This window comes from Falco peregrinus, chromosome 4, assembly GCF_023634155.1.
Source record: "Falco peregrinus isolate bFalPer1 chromosome 4, bFalPer1.pri, whole genome shotgun sequence".
In the NCBI taxonomy this organism is placed as follows: Eukaryota; Metazoa; Chordata; class Aves; order Falconiformes; family Falconidae; genus Falco; species Falco peregrinus.
Genome location: NC_073724.1, coordinates 49,685,925 through 49,704,468, shown reverse-complemented (window position 1 = coordinate 49,704,468; position 18,544 = coordinate 49,685,925). Strand labels below are relative to the sequence as shown.

Sequence of the window (18,544 nt, the reverse complement as noted above, 5' to 3'; positions counted from 1 at the left end):
TGGAGGGTTGGCAAAACCAGAAATTCCATGTGTGTTGTCCATGTGTCCCATCCCTAAGTCTCAGAAAAATTAAATCAAGAAAACTAAAAGACACAAAATCGGATAGTCTTGCCACCTTTACAGTCATTCACTATGAGTACTTACAGCTGAAACTGCTGGACAGGAGAGCTAATACTTTAACATATTCCTTTTTGGCAGAGAACACAAACTTCAAAGACCTACTTAAAAAAAGTGTGCTTAGGAGTTTACCTAAATGAGAACAGATTAAAATGCCATAGTCATACTGATAATTATAGCTATACCAGTAAATTTACCCAAGCTGGGAGCACAACTTTCTTACTAAACTCCTACAACATTGTGTTTTCAGCTTTGTACCTACCTGAGATTTTCCAGGATGGATTCTCTCAGGTTGAAAACGTGTAAGAATTACTTCTGAAATAATCCTCTTTTTGTTATCTTTGTATCATGACCCATCATTACAGCACTAAAGTCAAGATGCACTCAATGAACATGTTTTCCTGGACATACAAAGTTTAATTAAAAAACATTGATTATCTGACATCCTCCTTCCAGGAGAAAGAATCACATACACCAGCAAGCTGTTTTCCTCAGTTCTGGTGTTTGATGAGCACGCCCATCCTTCGAAGCAGGAGACAGCACCGTCTGCGCCAGTTCTCAGCTCCCTTTTCTGGATTTCAAAGTAAGAAAATCCCTGTCTCCTGCACAGACAAGGTTCAGCCTTACAATGCCAAGTTCCACCGTGTCCATGGATCAAGAGCTATCAGTCAGAGGGTTTTTTAGGGAAACTCTGGGTATGTTAGTGCAAGGCCACTGACTAGCTTAAATTAAGATATTCTTCTTTTCCTCCAGTTCTGAAGCAGATGAGCACTGGGTGAGCCTTGTGCTGTGGAGAAGCTTGCTGAGCCGCCTCTGTCACATTTTGACCACAAGAAAAAACAACCCAAAAGAAAGGCACCAGAACTTGATGCTCCTTTAGTGTTGTTTATACTTTGATTTAACTTCTGAGCTGGATTATTATTGAAACATATTCAGACAAAAGATTTGCCAGTATTTTAAAAAGTCATAATTCTGTACTGTTGTTCTCAGCTGTGCAACTGTGTGGCAAGGAGTGTCCTGCTCACAACATCCCTTTGGTATTTAGAGGAGATGAATGTTAATCCTAGTAGGGACACTGCTTCCACAACTCCATCCTTACAGAATAACATCCAAGTCTTTGCAAAAGATGTACATACTTAATTCCAAGCATATCAGAAAACACCCAGCATGCATCTCTCAGCCTTGCTCTTTTAGGCCTCCTGAGGCTCCAGACTCTTTGGAAAAAAAAATAAATATGAATAGGAGCAAATTAGGGGAAAAAGTCTTTGGGGGAAAAAACCCCAACCAACCAACCAAAACCAAAAAAAACCAAAAACAAACATAAACCAAAAACCAACCAACCAACCAAACAAAAAAAAAAAACAAACCCAAACCGAACATGAAAAGTGACCAGAAGAAAGAATAGAAACCCAGAAGGTAAGGACAGAGAAAGCAGAAAGTAGAGAAAAGAGCATTAACTTCAGAATCACTGTGAGAGTGCTGTTGAATTACTGCTGTAACACTATTCAGCTCTCAAGTTCAAATGTAAAAAAAAAAATTCCCCCAAATTCTGCAGAGTTAAGCAGTTATGAAAAAATGTTGAGTTTGTAAGATTTCTTCCCGTGACAGCGTTAAGCAGGTCAGATTATTTACCAAAGGGAAGTTCAAAAGACTCAGGCACTCAATCTATAAATAGCTAGTACAGGAAAATGATACTTGATGGTAGGAGATAGTTCTTACACGTTTTCAGCAACAGCACACACAATCCAACAGATGTGACCTGTAGCTAGCAACCAAGTTTAAAAAAAAAATATATATGGGTAAAGCAAATGAACTTACGTAACTGTAGGCTTCTTGAGACCTTGTTATAAATGTAGAAATACCACACAGCTCCCCTTTAACCTCTGCCACAATCATGTGGCCACTACTTCTCCAGAAACAGCCTCTAATGGCCTTAAGAATCTATCCAGCTGAGATTTAAAAAGACACTGATTCCCAACATTAAAAGTTCAGCCTCAACTGGGTTTGATGATACCTAATTACAGATGAAAAATAAAGCCCTTCACCACAAAAATTATCAGATGAAATTCTATAGCTATGTCAGACAAGATCAGGAGATGACAACAATGGTAACATGTAATTGCAAAACATTTAAAAATATCAAAAAGTATATTGAGTATCCTGAAAATATATTAGGAAAGAATGGAAAGTAAATCCTTGGAGAGGTACAAATACCTGTGCTGTTTAAATTACTTGGAAACTGGCATTTGCACCTGGACTAAGGTTGTCAAGTTCCTACAGAAAACAGATAAACAGTATAATTCAGTCATTTGGTAACCAAAAAAAAAAAACCAAAAAAACAACCAAAAGAAGTAGAGAGTATCAAGCTACAGTGAAAGCAACTCTTCCTCAGAAGGCACTTTAGACTATTTTACAGCATTTTACAGATTTAGACTATTATACAGCAAGCAGAGGCATTCATTTTATCATTTTATGGCAAACCTGGCTCTCCTTTTTGGAAAAAGTAGTAACAAGGTTAAACTTCCCTCAAATAAAAATAATTAATTACTAAATCCCATAGCTGACAGGCATCCTTTGCACCACCCACTCAAAGATTTGATACCCTGAGAACACCTAAGCACCCTCACCTTGAAATCTTTTAAGGATTTAACCTCACACAATCATCAAAGCAGTAAGCCAGCAGTCTTTCCACTTGAAATGTGGGGGATTGCAGCAGGTAACAGTCTGGACACAGTGACAATTTCCAGGTTTTTTTTGCTGTCAGCTTCTTACAGCACATCTTTTGCCATACTGCTGCATACTGGAAAGACCAGGCAATGGACACAACTGGGTCTATTGCTACCACATGCTCGTCTCATGCCCTGGATACCACGGCAAGGGAAAGATGTGGATTAAGCAGGCAATGCCACAGAGCGGGAACCTCCGATATCACACATGGAGCCACAGCAGCCAACCTCACCACCCAGGGCACTCCAGCTGGTAAGATGAGCAACAGAGCATCTCACTTATGCAACAGCTCAGCTGTTCATGGACAGTGATTTCCTTTTATCATTAATCTGCAATTAAAAAAAAGTATGAAAGAGACAATGATGTAAAAGAAAGCACTTTCTTCTTCCTAGGCTGTCCCCACAGCAGAGCCAGCAGCACAATATTCTCCTGAGGTCCTATCCTCTTCAGAGCAGCCCATCTACTGCTGCTTTCTCTTCTGACAGACCCTCTCCCTCCCTGCCCCAAACACAGATACCCCCACCTCTGGCCACGCTTGGCCAGGCAGGCAGGAAGAGCTACCTGGGCAAAGACTGGAGCCAGGGTGGGAAGAGTCAGAGAAGGAGCAGCACTGGCTAAGCTCCTGCTGAAATTAACGAAAAGGAACAGGGTGCACAGGGAAATAGAAGAGTGCAAGTGCTCTTCCAGGAACAAAACATAAAACAAAGTCACCATTCAGATGGAAAAGAGAGGGCTGAGCACTGAAATTGTCACAAACTTTATTTTTACAAACTGTACAAGCCAGACCACAGGAAGTCATTCACTTCACATTGTTGGACACCAGTATCTTAAATACACATCTCAAAAAACAAAATTAAGAATTCCAAGCCTGTATTTTCAGTCATTTAACCAACAAGCTCCAATAAAACTTGGAAGTTTAAAATAAGCATGAATCCATTCAAAATGCAGGTAGTTACATACACTTCAAACAGCCTGAAACAGTTAAGAAAAAACATATCCCGTGGCCACCATAAATGCAGGACAAGTTCCCATTGTTCGAGAGGAGAAGTCGGGGGGCCCAGTCACAAAAGGCTGGATCAGCAGTTCTGGGCTGCAGCTGGCAGCCAGGGGCTGCACACCTCGCTTTGAGCTGGGATCAGCAAAGCCTGACCCACTCAAGCACAGTTTCTCTTTCTCCTCTGCAGCAGAAGTCACCACGGTATGTTCAGCAACACGCTAGTGCAATTGCCCAAGTGGGGCAAGAAGAGATGCTGCAGCACACCCTGCCTCCCAGTGCACAGAACGGGCCACAGGCGCACTCAGTAAAACAAACGCTTGAAACCAGCATACACCCAACACCAACAAAACATATGCAAATATTAGTGTGAGAATACAGCCCAAGAAAGCAGAGGTGTTTTGGGACGTTCAGGGACTGTGTTTGGTAAGACTGTGCTCTAAGTAACCCCAAAAGATCTCAAATGTGAAATTTGTAAGTTGAAAAAATTACTTCATATCCAAAAAAACGGAGAAGGATAATGCCAAAGAGTGAGATAATTAAGGTGGAGTTTAAATGACTAACAAAAACCTGCTGGGTTACAGACATTTCAGAATATTTTATGACTTTGCAGATGAGAATGCCATTTCATTTGACTGAAAACAGGTGTCAGAAAGGATGCTCTGTATCTTTTTGCAGCACTGGACACATTTCTTAATTTTGCTTTTAAATAGATGCATTTGATCTCCAAGTGCTTGTACATGTTCCCAAGCCCAAAATAAGACAAAGAGGAAGTATGTCTGCACTTTAAATAGTACTTCCTTTGACACTGCCTCTCTTCTTTCCTAAGCCTGCAAAAGCACCTTTGAATCAAATTAAAACAGAATCTCAAGGCTGGCACATACACTGAAGATTACAATTGCTGTGCAATCCATTAATTGAAACAATTACCCAAATGAGTTGTTTTGTTTCTTTAAAATAGGCATAAACACATAAATAAAGCAAGCAACGCTTACCCTACTTTACAGGACAGAATACCTTTATGAAAATCAGGAAAATTCTATTCAGAACAGTTAAAGAGGGAAAAGAGGAGCATATCCTTCAAAAAGGAAGAACAAAGGCATTCCACAGTCCATGTGTAGGACAGAAACTAAAACAGAGATTAATTTTACAAGATGACTGAATGGCCTGCTGAACCAGGGTCTGTGGGACCAATCTCAGTGAACTCCATGGGAGCGAACGACAACATTCCCACAGGAATAGGCTTGGTCTGCACAGCAGCAGAAGTCAAGTTTTATCCCTATAGCTACACATTTTCAGATTTCTTCTGTCGCATTACGCCATTCTTCTAAGTTACTGGCTTGCAGAAAATCAATTAAATCCTTTTTCTATGGAGAAAATTTGATCCAATATTCTATGTAATGTTCCTACTCAAGTTAAACTGTGAGACTCTGATCACAAAAGGCCCTGTGAAGGGAAGAGCTAACAAAAGGAACAGATTTTCTCTTCCAAGAACAGCACAGTGATTACTGTAATATTACTTTTCTTTCAAACCTCCAAGATTGGTCTCAAAAATTCCCTTTTAGTTCCATTTTAATTAAACTTCAAAAGCGTCAGCTGTTCAACAGCATACCTATAAATCCAGACCAAGCAGAAAACATTTTAACAGACTGATAACTAAAGTGCTTCAGAGAACAGCAATGTGCTGGATCTTCACTGGCTGATTGCTCTTTTTCCCTGTGCTCTGGACAGCACAATCTGTCTTTTTGCCAAGGGAACCAGCCTAAGATGTTCCTTTTGGGACTGGAGCTCCTCTTCGTTCCTAAGCAACAGATTTGCATAAGCTGAAGGAGCAAAGAAAAATGCTTTTCACATCATTTAGTGGCCTGCCTGATTAAAGTAAAAGACAGAAGATAGCAAACAGCAGCTGACAGTTCTGTGTGTCACAGATTTGACATACTGTTAAGCTTTCAAAAATACATCTGTGATTGGAATAAAAAAAGGCTCAATAGGTGCAAAAGAGAAAACAAAAATTCTGGCATTGAATTATCCCATCCCAGCACCATAGCAATTCCCAGAACACCCACATAATGTAAACAATGAATTTAGTATTAGACATCTACAGGGCCGTGTGGCTCACATTAACTGCTTTGCCCTGCCACTGTAGGGGCGCAGAGGGGGAAGCAGGCTTCCAGGCACAGCCACAGGTTTGAGGGAAAATGTAAGGCTAAAGCACAGAGGTTTTATGTTTGGTGGGGTTTTTTGAAAACCTCAACTGTCCAAACTAAAAGCTCCTTGTGTTCAGTCGTGTATGTTTCTTTCATGCAACCTTCTTCATTAAGGTAGCCTACATTGCTACCTGTCCAGCTTCTGTTCCCTGCAGGGAAACATCATGACAAGCAGTCCCGGTCTCTTTACACAATACTTAAACTATGACTGTGCAAACAAGGTTCAAGCGCTCAGTGATACACCACTCTTACCGCCTCGAAAACCAAATTCTGTGTGATACTGAGCACTTTGGCAAGCAATGGCAGCACCATCAGTGCAACCTGAAAGCCACACTTCCATGAGTCAGTACTGTTCCTCCCTCCCTCCCACAAGATAATTAAGGTCAGGAGGACACCGCTGCTAAGGATGCTGTCATTTAGCTGAAATGGCTTGCTGACACACTGACCACCAGCACTCAGATGATGATCAGTCATGCTTGTCAAGTAACTATAGGCTTTCTCTTCCAATGTCCTGGATGAATTCAAGCACATTTCCAATGACAGGAAGGCCTGACACTCAGTATCATCAGGTTATAAATGGGAATTCTCAGGCTCTTTGGACAAAGCCTACACCAAGCCTGGTGAGCCACGGTAGGACAGAATTGCCTTTCTTGGTGCCTGCCACCAGCTGCAGGTCTACTAGCTACTCCCTTTTAAAGCATCAGTAAAAAAACTCGCACAATTAGAGGACATCATGCAACCCTAGCACTCCCATATCACAGCACAAGGCTGGAGTCACCATGTTCTTGCTAGCAAGTCAGCACAAGAGCAGATTTATTTTTTCCTGCTCTGTTAGCAGCCGGCAGTAGCACATAGATGAGTACATACAAATTCTACAGCAGCAGCACCTGCAGCAGACAGCAAGTCATCACCAGGTATTCCAACAGAAAGCCTGGCTAGTACTACGCATCTGCAGCATCCTTCCGTATCTTGAAGCTCTGGAGGAGGGATGCAACTTGCTAATGATAAAATACAGGGTCAAATGCTATCCCCATGCAGGAATCTCAAGTGCAGTGTGATGCACACACTTCAGAAATGGGCAACTGGTTCTCCTCATCCCCACTCATTTTATTTGAGAATCCAGTGCAATGATATGGGAGAAGCTTAACCCTGTAAAGTTTGCTCCAAAGTCATCCCACACATGCGAACAAGGAGAGAGGGCCTGTCGCTGCAGCTTGGTCTGCAGCACGCAACTCCCTCTGCAATGGCACTTGCACTACAGGAATTCACAGAGGGCTTTGGTTTGGTTTGGTTTATCTGTGTACATAAGCCAATATAAACTAAAAAAATCGCTGTTGGTGGGGCTAGATGGCTGATGGGGTTTGTGCTGATTTACTGATTAATCCTTAGAGAGCTGAGTTAGTTCTGAGTGAACATGGAAAAAAAATCATTAATCCTAAACTTACGTACAGATTAAAAACCCTTCTGCAATACTTGGTCTCTCTTCAGGCTAGACTGGAAGATTTAACTGTTGTCTCATTCTAGGTTAGGTGTGCCGAGATCCATTTTGCCACACTTACTTTAACTTACTTTTAACTTTAACACTCCCTGACATTACATCTTTGAGTTGCACCAACTGCAACTTACATTTTGCTTGTCCTTCAACTTCCAGTTCTCTTATTGCTTCTTGACTAACTTCCTCTCCTTCTCTTTTTCATATTCTTTTCCTCTCACTGAGTTCACTCCTCCCCTCCCCTTTCGTTTAATCTTGTTTTTCTGCTTTGGCCATTTTACTGTGACACTGCTGTTAACTCCTGCAGCTGTCCTCAGCGCACATTTCTTCCATACTTCTGTTTCTGATTCTTACTGGTGCTGCAAGGGTGTGTAAGGAAGCAATGCTGCACAGCATTGCTTTGGGCAAGACTAAAGTTTAGCACAGAAGCTAAGCACTGAAGCACAGAGCTTATGGCACGTTCAGCAGCTGTGAAAAGCTCTCTCGAACAAGGAAGAAAGCAGCAAGAGCAATAACCACCCCAGAAAGCACAGGAGAAAGCACGTGCACACGGAGTTAGCCTGGCATTGCTCAGACACAGCACCCTTCATCCTGCAGAAAGAGCACCATCACAAATTGCTCATGCTCATACCTATGCAACATGGGTTTGGTTGGTTGTCCTTTATATTTGGTGTGGAGGAACTGCTGTTACTTTAATCAAAAAAGGGCACACCTGTGTGCACACACTGAAAGGAGCAGTGGACAGTGGGCTGAACAACAGTCTGTCACATACAGGCGAGGGGGATGAGCCACAAAGATGGAAAGACAGGAGTCTGGAATCTTCAGATTTCCATCTAAGCAACAACACAACCCCTCAGCCTTACGCAAACTGTTCATTTAAGCACGTGAGTTCTGGAACTGTACTTTGATTTCACAAAACTGGGGAGAAATAAAGAACAAAACATGGTTTTCTCAAGGGAGGGGAGGACAGCACTCTCTTCCTGAGCCGAGTTCCAGACATGGTTGCTCCAGGACCAGCCTTACCCCTTCCCAGCAGAGCCTGCTGGGCAGTAGCCCCTTCCTCCATGGAGGCCACCTGCCACAGCACCACTGGGGGCAACTGCCCACCTAGGGGCAGCCCCCCAAATCTCCCTTCCATAGCGTTTGTGTTATGCATCCAGCTCCGTCTTACAGCATATGCCCCCCAATCACGACAGGCATTAATTATACCCAGTGGGAAGTTTAAAAAGCCAATGAAGGCTTCAATAAAACTTACTCTTTAAAACAAAGGCTGTGTGCTATCATTCCCACTCCTTCCCTCTACCTGTAAATACTTAGTGAATCAACAATATAACTCTCTCAACTTTCATTTAACAAAAAAAAATAATTACACCACTTTATCTGAAAAATAGGTTGGAAGATATGTTAGGCAAATTTGTACTATTTGTGCTTAAAAGTAGCTTTTCATTTAATATCCAACATAAGAATAACGTGCAATTTTGCAAAAATTATGGTATTTAACTAGAACAGGCTTCAAAAACTGTTAAGAAAAAAAAAATGTACCACTGTGATCACTATGGGAAAGAGGGGGAGAATTAAACAAGAAGCAAGTTATAATTTAATAGTTCTCTTTAAAAATTAAGGAAATACTGCAGGACAGGGTGGAGGAGAAAACAGAAATAAGCAATAAGCAAATAGCTTTTAATTTCTTAAGCTTTCTTCTTCCTCTAAAAAAGCTCATCATCTGTAACATTTTATACTTTCACTTTTATACAATGCATGAAAATATGCAGTTTCAGTGAAAATTCATCAAAAGCTTTACTTCTGATACCACCTAATAAGCATCCACATCTGTTTTACCTTACAGTTTACCTGAACTTTAAACTCAGAATGTATAATTCAGTGTACTCTCCTTATCGATTTAATATATGTCAGTGAGCCCACTTAAAATAATTAGAGCTATACTGAAAGACTATAAATCAAGTTCAGGTCTACAACATTTTTATTTCCTGCCAACAAAGTGTCCATGTCCCTATGAGAATTAAAGTATTTTAAAGTGACATACAGCACTACAATATTTTTACCTAAACCCTGGAAACAAATATACCTGTAGTGCATAAATTAAGCGCCTCCAAAAGTTCCTTGTACCATTTACACAGCTGGAATCACACTACTCAGCACATCAACTCTTGAAACTCATGTCCAAACATAATACCACAGTACTGATTTTGAAATCTGAGTATTTGTTTCTAAAACCAAAATGACCATTTATTTTTTTCTTTGACTTAATATTTTATTCACTCATAAGAACATTACTGATGCTCAACCTGCTAATCATTTGTAGAGAATGTCTTACTAGATAAGCATAAGTCTAGATCCTGCCTGAAGTCTTAAGATGCCTTTCAGTGGAGGGAGAGGAATGGGAATGGCATTTTTTGCTCCAAATGAGTAATTCTTGGCTTTAAAAAGTTGCTTGATCATTCTATTACCTCCTGGCCAATATTGCTGAAAAGCAGACCAGCAGAAACCAGCCCTGTGAGAGGCTTGCTGGGACACATCCCATTAAACTGAGAAAATCTCCCACATCTGGTCCAAGCATGGAGAAAACATGCAATTTCGCGCTCACAAACCAGGTGGAAAGGAGGGCACCACAGCCTGCTGCCCTGGCGTTTACCTCTAATGAAAGCAAGAACAGAAGCATCAGTTCCTCTCGTGTTACCCGATAACTGGAAATAAGAAAAGCTTTATTAAAGTCCACAGGTAGAGCCTCCCTCCCCTCTTGCAGAGGACATTCGCTTTAAGCTGTGCCTATGCTAGGGCACAGTCCTGGCAATGCACACACAGAACCACAGAGCAACCACACAACTGAAGGACCACCATGTCCACCTTTACTTCTCTCTGGTTATCAAGAAGAGTTTAACGGGGACCTCACAGCATGACTTGGAGGGTTGCAAATCCACACCTGGCAGACCACAGCTGGGTAAATGCCACACAGGGAGTGCCCAGCAAGCAGCTCATTCAGGTACCATGGGAGCCCTCCCTGAGCTCAGTGCCTCACCAGGCCGTGAGACCAATGCCCCACTGGGGTCCCTGCCAGCAGAAGCAGAGGTCTGGCACAATGGAACAACCACAGAAAATGTGGGGAAGGGATACAGCAGCAGGGCACAAGCACTGCTCCTGGCTATCCCCAGAAGCAGGAACCACCACCTCCCAGCCAGGAAAGCTTGGAGAGCTGGGCTCCTTGCCCAGTACCCCCAGCCAGATCTGCTCGCAACTCTGCTGCCCACAATCTGAAATCATCTCTCCCACAACGGTCTTTCTGTAGAAAGGCTACACAGCTATAAATCCATTTGCTGTCCTGCTGACCGTCAGCCTGAGGGGAACAGGATTTCTACTGAGGTGGCAAATGCCTGACAATCATGTGTCACACCCACCTTCACCGCGACCCTGCTTTTTCCAGTTAGAAGTCTGAGACGGCCACTTTTCACAAAAAACACTGAACTGTTTGAAGATGGGATTTTCTCTACAACGCACACGTTTATGAATGCACATATACTTACAGACATAACAGAGAGCAAACAGTACATGCTGACACAGAGAAAATCTCTTAAGTTCTATGAAGAAAACGAGCTTCAGAGGTTTTTGCCAGCATGTTTACAAGAGATAAGGAGCTACCCAAAATATGAGTTACAGCATTTCTAGTGCCAAGATACAGAAATATTATCTGTTATTTTGCACCCTCTGCCTTCCTGTAGCAAGTCTCATCAATGCATCATACCTATATTTTACCACTGGAAAGGGAGGTGATGTGGATTAAAGGCACTATACTTACACCATGCAAATCAGTACACACTCTCAGTTATGAGTATTACACAGCAAAGCATATGCTTGACCCCCACAAACATCAGCTTCTAAGGGCATATGTATAGTAAAGAAGCATCCTAAACCAATGTCAATAGCTTAAAATACCACTAAGTTCTCAGGTTTTGTAGGTATATAACCCTATTTCACAAGGTTGAAACATCCTCCTTTCACTTTACTGTGTCAGTTTCACACACATGCGCACAAAAAAAAGGACAAGCACAGGTGGCTTTCACATGTTATATACTCAAATAATAATGTAGCCATACTAACAAAATGCCTTGCAAGAATAAGGTCTGTCAGAAGCCACTTGTAACAAGGTATATGTTCTAAATATCAATATTTTCCAGATATTCCTTAAATTTACTGTTCCCTCTCTGTGTGATCTGAAAGCGTGTCCAAATGGAAGCTCAGGATTGTTGAAACGAATCACTTTCCTACCATCTGAACCACTTCACTGGCCATTCACGCCTGGGTTGTGTCAAGCTCCTGCAGCATCCCTAGGTAAACAAGCACTTAATTTGGTTCAAGAATAATTGCTCATGAAGTTGGGGCTTGCCATAGTAACTACAGCTATTTAAAATATATATAAAAAACAAAAATTCAGAAATGCACACTGTCACTGTTTCAAGAGAAGCAAAGTCAATCATATGGCTGAGTTCCAATTCACTATGGTATAACACACTGCCCGACATTAAAGTTTACTTTACTTGTTGGTACAGCAAAGGAATCACATGAAGAACTTGCCCTGAGAATGCAAAGGAACGCCTGTAGGATGAAACTGTCTTGTTGTGTGCATAAATACGTGTGGAAATCATGGTAAAATCAATTTGCTCTTGTATAGCATTGCGAGCAATTTAGCAGCTTTTGGGCCAAAGGATGAATAAAACTCAATCCAAGAAAAGAAGTTTTGTGGAGATTTTTTGTTCCAACTTTGCAGCTCAAATCCAACCGCCCTGAAGCTTCTACCTCAGCCTGAATATCTTGGATATCTTTGAGAAATGAAACAAAAAATAAAAATCATATGATTCTGGGAAGAGAGTTATGACAAGATTGTGAAACCTACCCTCGGGAACGAGCCACCTTCCAAGACATCTCTCTTGCAGCATGAATAAACAAAGCACTAAGCAAAACTTAAGGAAAGTATCAAACAAACCTCTAACATAAAACATCAAACACATAGCTGGAACAGATATCTGTTAGCTACTTAACTACACTTTGAAGTCGTGTAATGGGTCAAGAGAATTCACGGGTTCAAGCCCAGGGGCTCATTTCCACCTAAGGCAAACTGAAGAAACAAGGACCTTTTTAATGAACACTTTGGATAATACAGGTATATCACTAAAGGACCACAGCTTTTGAAAGTCACACATTCAGAAGTTAAAAACTGAGAAGTCTGGATTGTCGGTGGAACATCCCCTTTCCTATAACAGAGATCATTTTTTTTAAACACCTATTCATATATTCATATAAACAGTAATTCAGCTCCACTTAGACTAAAATATTGTGATATTTATTAAGTTATAAGTTAACACGCCAAAACACATTTCAAACACCACTCTGCTCTCCTTTATCATGACCCTCAATGGGAACTGACCAAACCCAAGGTCTGTAAACAAAACACACAAAGTCTTAGTCATCTTCAGCAGGGCAGTTTGGGGGGGGGGGGGGGGGGCGGTGTTACTTCTCAAGATTCCAAGATCCTTCTTCTCTAAAAAAATAAATAAACGAGGCGTAGCAATCTAAAACCCACAGAGTACAACAGAGATATTTCACCAAACACATAACCCTTTTAAATAACTAAACAAAAAAGAAATCTAAGCTACTGCAGAGGAATACTACTGCACGTTTCTTAGAGGGCAAAGCCAGGAAGCTTTAACGACACTGGAACTCAGCCTTCCTGCTGTACCCCAGTGCTATACAGGCTGTTTCTGAATCCCTCCTCCTCCCTCCTGGCAGCTACAGAGACAACTGGCTGCCTACACCAGCTCGACTCCACAGACCAGTTGTCTGGGAATGCTTAAAGAGCCTTTTACATTAGACCAGGAAAAAACATGTTTGCAAATGCAAAAAAGAGTTTTTAGAAGGTAAAAAACCCCAGGACTTAAAGCCAAGAACCAGAACACTTAAATAAGGACTAGGGATGCAATTTCTAGCATATAGCTCAGAGACACTCAGTCTGAGCATAAAACAGTTCGTTTAAGTGCAATTAATACAAATGTAATCCAAAGATCACAGAACTGCATTACAGCATTATTAGAAGTTCCACTTTGAAAAACACGCTAACCAGCACCACTGCAGGTGTACGTGTTCAGTGAGTTTATTATAATAAAGTTATGGCAAATAAGTAACTGGAACGCAATAAGGACTGGAGTTGCTCATTAGCCTAGGCTTTCCATTTCCCACAGTTTACAGCAAAGCGTGGTATGACCTTCTAATTAAGGAGAAATTCCTCCAGACAGCTTTCCTCCCCCTCCAGTACATGCTCTCCAGCCACCACTTCAGGCAGACTGGCTACATCCCACAAAAACAACTTCTTCCTAACAGCCTCCCTGGCGCAACCAACTATTTACATGTGTAAGTGCTACTCAAACCTGTCATCAAAAGGCACAGGAATAAAAATCAAGGCAATGAGAGCCTACTGCAAGGCAGAGCCGATTAGCAAGAGTTGCTGATGAACTGCACGCACGGAGTGCGATGAACTACACACACACATCACACACATCAGATGAAGTGCGTGCGTGTTTTCATCTCCTTGCTCGGAAGGACAGGCAGTGGAGGGATGGGGCACCAGACCATCCATCCGGGGAGTTCGGCGCTTATGTTGCTGCTCTCGCTACAGCAGAGTTATTTTCACTGGATACAATTCAGCTTCCTGAAGAGGAAGCCGCTTCATGTCCTTACACGGACGCCAGACCACCGCCTTCATCGGAAGGGCAGGACAAGCTTGCACAGGGCTTTTTATTTTTATTTTTTACCCACCTAACCCGCTCCCGGCGAGCCTAGGAAGCGGAGCTCCGACCACCCCCGTGTGACAGACACAGGGGCTACGCACAAGAGAACGCGTCGCCCCCACGCCCAGGCGCGGCCAACACCGGCTTGTAGGTGACTGCCCCCGGGGCCTCACCCGCTGGCGGGGCATGGCCACCTGCCCCCCCGCCCCCCGGCCCGCCGCGGCTCTGAGGCGACGCCCGGCACCCCGGGGCCCGGCTCCGCCCGAGCACCGGGAACCCCGCGGCGCCACCGGCCCCGCCAAGCCGGCAGCCCCGGGGAGGCCCCGCGGCGGGGCGGGCCCAGCCCGCTGCCAGGGGTCAGCCCTCGGGAGCGCCAGAAACAGACCGGGGGGTACATACATCGATCGGAAATAAGCGCCCGGGGCTCACGGCCGCCGGCCAGCGGGGCGCGGAGCTGCCCGGCGCCTCAGATAAAGCGCCGGTACGCGGGGGAGGGGGGCGAAGCCGCCCCCGACGCGGCGGATCCGCCGCCGGAACGGCCGCACCCCGCGGGCAGGCCGCTCCGGGCCCGAGGAAGCGCTGCTCACCCGCTCGCCGCCGGCTCCCGGGAACGGCGCTGCCCGGCCCGTCTGTCCGCCCGCCCGGAGGCTCCGCTGGGCCGGGCCCGGCCCGTCCGCCGCCGCCAAGGGTCGCGTCGGCCCGGCGGCTCCGCTCCTGGGCCGCGCCTGGCGGGGAGTTTCCTGTCTGAGTCACTTCAACCGGGAGCTGCGCAGGGAAACACCCTTCCTGCCGCTCCAGCTCCTCCTCCTCCCGCCTCATCCCAAACCTGCCGCCCCTTCCCCCCCGCCGCCGGCGGCTCCGGCTCCTCCTCCTCCCGGGGCGCCGGCAGCCGTCCCGGGGCTACCGCAGGCGGCAGAGCGGCGTGCCCGGCTCCGCGGCCTCAGCCGCCTCCTGAACGAAAGCCCTTTGCTGGGCCATACGCACAGGGAAATCTCTCCCTATATACGATGACAACTACATGGAAGAGGACGGCACCCCCCTCGTACATGTATACAAAGCAGAGAAAGTCCCACTCGGCGCCCGGGTGCCCCCAGCATCACCGTGAGAGCCCCCCGTAGGGAACACCGGCCGTAACAGGTCACTCGCTTATTCCCACTCCCCCGCTTCGGCGGGGTGGCGAGGGAAGGAGCCCGGCCGCAGGGACGCAGCACCCAGCCTTACCGGGGCACCGAGGGGCAGCCCCTGCGAAACACTGCCCCGTGCCCTCTAGAGGGCGCCCCTGCCTGCTTTTTCCCCACCCCATACGCCGCTGTTCAACGGGAACTAAACAGAGCAAACAAGAGCTGTTTTCCACTGCCTTCGACAACCTCCCGCCTTTATTTTTTCCGTAAAGCCCAAGAAACACGTATCTAACCGCTCATTTTAAACCTTGCTTACCTTTTTCCATCTAATGTTCTCCCATTTCAAGTTCTGTTTTTATTTCTTCATCTAATGAACTTGATGCTGCACCACAACAGCAAACTGCCCACTCTTTTTCACTGAAGTTTGTCAAGATTGTTCTTTCCATCCATTATTTTATGGCAGAATTCAAAAACCTTCTTATGCAGGGGTTACGCTACATTGAGAGCATGGAAACTTCCTAAAATTTTTTTTAAAGCCTATCTGCTTGCATTTGACTGCTCCAAGTTGCAGCCAACATTTTATCTACTCTTGAAAATCCCCTCTAATCATCAGCAAACCACAAAACTACTGCTGTAGCAAGCAATTTTAGGTCTCCGTTTTCAATATCTGTTAGTGGGGCACTATTAATGATTTTTGTGCTGAGAACTGAATAAATAGTCCTTTATTTTGTGTAATTTTTTTTCAAAGAAGTTTCTAATGTATTAACTTTCCTCAAATAGCCTTTCTGTAATAGCATCTACAAGAAAGCCTTTGGAAGAGGGGTAAGTTGCTAAACCCCTTAGTTCTCATTATTTCAAGTACTCTAAATCCGATTATTCCACCCATTCCATATCATCGAGAATTCCCACAGCCTGTGGAGAACTTACGCATCGCTGCAAAATACTATTGCTACCATTTCATCGTATCACTGACACATCTTCAGTCCTATTTTTTTCAGTGCTGCAATAGTCTTTTCTATGAAACAATTTCTTTTCTAGGATGTGGCTGCTTACTTTGTTTGTATAAATTCATAAGCATTTTGAATACATACAGCAAATGAATGAATTTCACCCGTCACAGCTCCTTATCAGCCTAGCTTCTAAACCCAGCTCGGTCAAAACTGTAGAACACAACCAGAGCTGGATGCTTCAGTTTCTAAAATGACAGCTGATACTGTCTGGTGCAATCTATCCCATGCCCTTTTCCATAAACCCTGCTTGGGGCAATGAGCTCGCGGAATTAAAGAATAACTCACTTTCATAACGCAGGACTGGCTTTGTTTCCTTGTCCTGAGTGAGTGAAAATTCAGAACAGCCTTGTCTTAATACAGCCACTTGGCCTACATCAGCAGTGAGACCTCTTATCAAGCCACCATGCAGCAGCAAGGACAAGGGAACTTGCTCCAAGCAAAGCCAAAAGCTCCCTGCGAGATCTGATCAAGACAAGCTTGCCCCTAGATGGGTGACACTTCACGGTGCTCCTGTGCAAGACTGCTACTGCAGCTCCCATGCTTGCCGAAAGCTTCCCGATGCCAGGAACAGCTGCTTTGCATGATAGCAAGATGCTGCCAACCAGCACCATACTGTCCTGGCAATAACAGCTTGTCCTAAGGATTGGCTGATGCCCTTGGTCTTGCCATCCTCCTTCTAAAGAATCTGAGCGAGTGAAGGAGCTACTTCCCCACTGCTGAAGCAACGTGCTCTTTATCAGCATTCTCATACTCAAGTTCACAGCTACCCATAAGGTCAGATAAAATAATACTGATGATTATACGCAACTAGTCAAGATTTGTGTTGCTTTTCTATTACTTGACATCGGAATATGGAGGACAATCAACATTTCACCATCTGGATGTCTATGTTCTCATGCAACATGAGGCATGCCTATCAGAACCATTTTAAAAGAGTCTACATCACACCATTCCATCTGCCTGATTTAATTCTGTAATGCCCCTGTGACTCCCCTGTTCTTTCCACTTCGGTGAAATTTAAGAACTGCAATGACAGCACTTGATTAAAGGTGTCCCGTGCGTCTCCATGACCTGCATCTTCCTCTACCGTATCCATCATTCTTAATTATTCTTGCCACACTGAACATGGGACTTCTGAGCATAGCTAAAGACGTATGTATCTACATATTCCTCACCAAGCCGTTAACTCATCTCCTATCCACTGGAAGTTAGGTGTGGTTTTTATAAGACGAATGGCTAGACTTTGGAACTCAAACAGCCCTTTCCTGGGTGGCATTTAAACCTGATATTTAACCCATGCCTGTCAATGACCTTTAGTGAATTCTCTAACACTTAATGTATCACACTCCTGGCAATTTGTGTACCCTACAACTAAACCAGATGAACATCGATAATATGGTAGGAACAAGCCAAATGTGATCATGTGAAGACTAAATAAAGCCTTTGCTCAAGGTCCTATGCTAGCCACAGACACCCACAACTCTACTGCCTGAATTCCAGCTATTTTATAATTTCTTTTTGGAGGCTTTATAGTATTTACCCAAAGTCAATGAAAATCTTCCACAGGAGCCACAGGAATCCATGGAAGAGTTCCATTCTACAGCAGTCTGAGAGCTTCAACAGGAATCTTCTGGTCCTGCCATGAGGTGTCTGCTGTGTCTAAAATGTTGATACACTCTCTGGTTTTGCACCTTTTCACTCACATATTTTAAAAGCTTAATAGCATACCTAGCTATTTTTTAACCTGCTGAGTCCACAGAGATCTTTTCATCCTCAGAAAGGAGGCAAAGCAACACAGGAAACTGCCATGACCCGACACAGAAAGGCATTTATGAAGCCACAACGGGCAACGGCCGCAGTGACCCCAAGAACAGGGCATCACACAAAACTAGAAAGAAATAAAATGGGTCATTGTCTGTAAATCAGTTAAAAAAATTATATCCAACCTCCGACAACTTATCAGCCACCTTCTTCATACTCTAAAGGACCGGACAAGATTTTTCACACAAGAAGTCAGCAGACTTCATTCTGTGCCAGACGTGGCAAACAGTTCAAAGCATAGCAAGACTACAAAAAGATTAT

General features: G+C 44.0%; 1 protein-coding gene across 1 annotated transcript in view; it reads right to left on the bottom strand.

The window, feature by feature from the left end:
• The window catches only part of CYFIP1 (cytoplasmic FMR1 interacting protein 1), a 76,534-nt gene extending 61,418 nt beyond the window's left edge, over positions 1–15,116 (bottom strand). Inside the window, exon 1 of the mRNA XM_055801111.1 lies at positions 14,919–15,116. The gene's annotated coding sequence lies outside the window, so the exon portion shown is untranslated. The remainder of the gene's footprint in view (positions 1–14,918) is intronic.
• Positions 15,117–18,544: the final 3,428 nt, after the last annotated feature.